This window comes from Sorex araneus, chromosome 10 (genome assembly GCF_027595985.1).
Source record: "Sorex araneus isolate mSorAra2 chromosome 10, mSorAra2.pri, whole genome shotgun sequence".
Taxonomy (NCBI): domain Eukaryota; kingdom Metazoa; phylum Chordata; class Mammalia; order Eulipotyphla; family Soricidae; genus Sorex; species Sorex araneus.
This window is the reverse complement of record NC_073311.1, coordinates 29,579,165-29,582,830: the sequence shown is the minus strand read 5'-3', so window position 1 is coordinate 29,582,830 and position 3,666 is coordinate 29,579,165. Positions and strand designations below refer to the sequence as shown.

At 35.4% G+C, this 3,666-nt stretch overlaps 1 non-coding gene across 1 annotated transcript; it reads right to left on the bottom strand.

The window, feature by feature from the left end:
- Window positions 1-3,135: 3,135 nt before the first annotated feature.
- Window positions 3,136-3,242, bottom strand: LOC129399278 (U6 spliceosomal RNA). The gene has a single exon (XR_008627029.1). It is a non-coding gene; the product is annotated as a U6 spliceosomal RNA (small nuclear RNA).
- Window positions 3,243-3,666: the final 424 nt, after the last annotated feature.

Genomic DNA, 3,666 nt, shown 5'->3' with positions numbered 1-3,666 from the left:
TAGAATAAAAATTCAATGCTAAAAGACAATGGGAAACTAATTTTAAATTGAGAAAAAAACAGTTATTCCCAAACAAGATTGAACTAGAAAATGCTTCTAAGGTTAAAGGCTAGTATTCATTGACCTGAGTGCTGATCTGTGGAAGGAATAAATAAAACACAATTTTGACTGATCACTGTCTATAAGGCCAGATGATTAAATAGATGTGTTACTGTGTCATAAGACAGAATGTCAAGATTGACCCTCTGCTCTCAAAATATTCTTTATTTCAAATATCTCTCAGAATTTTTTTTGTGTCTGTGCTTACTGTCATGGGTGAGCTGGAAATGATCAAGGTCTTTTAGAGACCTTGAAACCAGTATGGTCTCTTGACATCTCTAAAATTAAAGATGACTTTGAGCACAGTGAATTATTTGAATTGCCCTTAGCACAAATGCAGCTACCATAGATTTGAATAGCTCAGATGAGCCTGTTTTATGTTATCCATTGTCTTAAAACCTCGAACAAATTCTACATTTTTGTATAAATATTTACTGCTATCTCCCCACATCTAAAAATTTTCTAGAGTTTGGTGCTATATGATGAATTACACAAAAGTGGTCCCCATTCTCATGAATCACACAATCAAGTGGAGGAAAATGGTTCATGCATAAATAACCAGACATATGAAAATAAATTGTTTTATAAATATTTTTATAAAATATAAATATAATAAGTAGTAAAGTCCTCTTTGTGTCTTATTGTCTCAAATAAATGAACTAATGCTGATGATAATTTGGATAATTTAAGGATCCTAGTTAAAACTATAAATAGATCATTAGTACTATGTATTTAGTCTACTTTTTCCCTGTTAACCAAAATTATTTTGACCCCTTGTAGATTCAATTGCTACAGCTATTAAGAATTTGGGGGGTTAAAATTGCTTCTATCCTGGCAAAGACTGATTTTCCACAAGAAATAGTATTCACCAACATCATTATATAATCCTCATCCATCTTAATTATAAGTGTAATGTTTAGTCTGAAATACTGAGGGCAAGAACTATAAATCATGAATACTTACATCATTCACAGCCTAGAACTAGATTTTGGTTGAATGAGTCAGGCATTAGATGCTATATTTTTATAAAATCAGTTGTAATAAAAATAACAGGTATATGAGTATAGATCTTACTTCATATCTTTGACAGTCAATTGAAAAAGTGATATTTACATAAGTGTTAAAATTATGTACCTTCTGAAGGGTTAAAGATCTACTAAGAATGCAGTTTCTGTGAAGTTAAAGAACTTATTCACTTATAAGCATTTGAATTATATTGACTATTACTGAGGAAGGATTTAATAATTTCATGGTAAAATTGTAAAATGAATAAACTAATGAAACTAACCTGCCCTCGTGGCATGTAGAACTTGGACTTTTAGCAGTTTTATATAACTTTCATTTCTCTAAATGGAAAATAACCTGCTTAATAGTATACATTTCATTCCTCTGAGACCACCTATAGATTTCTCACAGGGTGCATTGGACTTCTGGCTCTTCTTGTGGCAGTGAGAAGTCTGTCCTAACTACCTTTGTTTAACCCATTCGGAAAAGTTAAGTGTTCTGACCCACAGGTGACTTACAGTCTACATTTAATTTTCAGCTTATCACCCAAGGTCCCCTGATCCTCTCAAGTTTCAATCCTACCTTCATTTACCTCTCAATTTAATGAAATGTTCTTGTCCTCGTCCTTTCCACCTATACAAGTGAAGTCACTTGTACACACTCTTCTAGGTTGTTCCCAATTTTGTTTTGTTTTTTCTCAAGACCAATCTGACTTTGATCCATTAAAGTGTCAGAATACCCAGTTTCTGCATGAGTCAAATCCTGGTAGTTAGCAGTTACCTCAGCAATAAGAAAAAGGATCATTTTCTCTCTACTGTCTTCTGGCTAATCTAACACTGGTTCCTATGAGGAAATAAAGTAGAATATTGATTGTGAACTATTTTCTCCTTCCTATGGCTCCGTAAGCTACTTTGCTCTGCTTTCTTAATAGCCCTTTGATGCTTTCTCTCTTCGTTTCTATTTCTGCATAGCCTGGGCTCTTTCCCCCCTTTTTTGGCTTAATTCATGAAATTTTTCCCCTTTACTGCTCTATTTGACCCTGTCTTTGTTGGAAAGTGTCCTAATCCTGTTTTCCTTGATTATTATGGTTTCTATGGGATATTGAAATCTTGACTAAAGTCTGGCTACCTTATTTCTCTTAATAATCCCTTCATTGACTTTTCTAGGTGCTAATAGGTTTGTTTCTTCACTGCAGGTGAGACACTGTATGTTTTGGCATTTTGGATTTTTTTTTTCTTTTTGAGTCACATCCATTGATGCTCAAAGGTTACTTCTGGCTCTGTACTCAGGAATTACTCCTGGCGGTGCCTGGGGGACCATATGGGATGCTGGGAATTGAACCCGGGTTGGCTGTGTGCAAGACAAATGCCCTACCTGCTGTGCTATTGCCCCAGCCCCATATGTTTTGACATTTTAAAGTAAGGACTCATTTTGAGACTTCTAGTACCTAAAATTGTGGCTGAATATATCCCACAGTTAGCATATTTTCCAAGAAACTAAGTGTGCTCTTTAATCTATATGAGTTTAAATGTATAATAATTCCTTATGGTTTACAGACAAATTTCCTTTGTGATGATAGTCAGGAAAGGTTAAATAAAAAAGTGGAAGAATTCTTAGACTTTAAGCTAAAATGGGAAAATAAAACTCTCTGAATAACCAAGGTGGATTTAACTTTCTAAAGGTTCTGCTGGTAACTTAAACTGAACATGTAAAATGGGATCATGCCTTGAAAATTATTTTACTCTTAAAATGTTTGCCTTTCAGTGTACACGTCTATTGTTTTATTATGCCTCAGGCAACACTGTGCCTTGAGACATAGGATTTGGTAGAGAAAAAAGTGCAAAGAGAATGTGTACCCCCATCCCCCATATGGAAATAAGACGGAATAAAGGAATACATTGTAAGAAAGGTTTCTTGGGGCTGTGGTGACTGTTGGCTGTGTCCTCCTTGCATGATAAATCTATGAACTATTCTAGAGCAAAAAGTATTTATGTTTTTACAAAGTATCTTAATTTTTTTAATAATAAATTTAAAAATATGGAACGCTTCACGAATTTGCGTGTCATCCTTGTGCAGGGGCCATGCTAATCTTCTCTGTATCATTCCAATTTTAGTATATGTGCTGCAGAAGTGAGCACCAAAGTATCTTAATTTTTACAAAAATTTTATCTTCAAGTCTTCAAAGTTGTTTTCTAATTTAGAGAATATAGCCATGCTTTTAATGAAATTTCAACTCAGAGGACTTTGGAAGGAAGGGCGAGAGAGAGAGAGAGAGAGAGAGAGAGAGAGAGAGAGAGACAGACAGACAGACAGACAGACAGACAGACAGACAGACAGATAGACAGACAGACAGACAGAGAGAGAGACAGAGACAGGCAGAGGCAGAGAGACAGACAGAGACAGAGACATAGAGACAGAGAGACAGAGAAGACTAAAGTACTAATTCCCTTCTCTGGGCTGTGGTCCAGAAGTCTGTTTGAAAAGAGAGATTACCAGCAAAGTCAGAGGAGAGCTCTGCTTCCCATTTGAGACATCAGGGAGATGATGCTTGCAGTGAGCTCT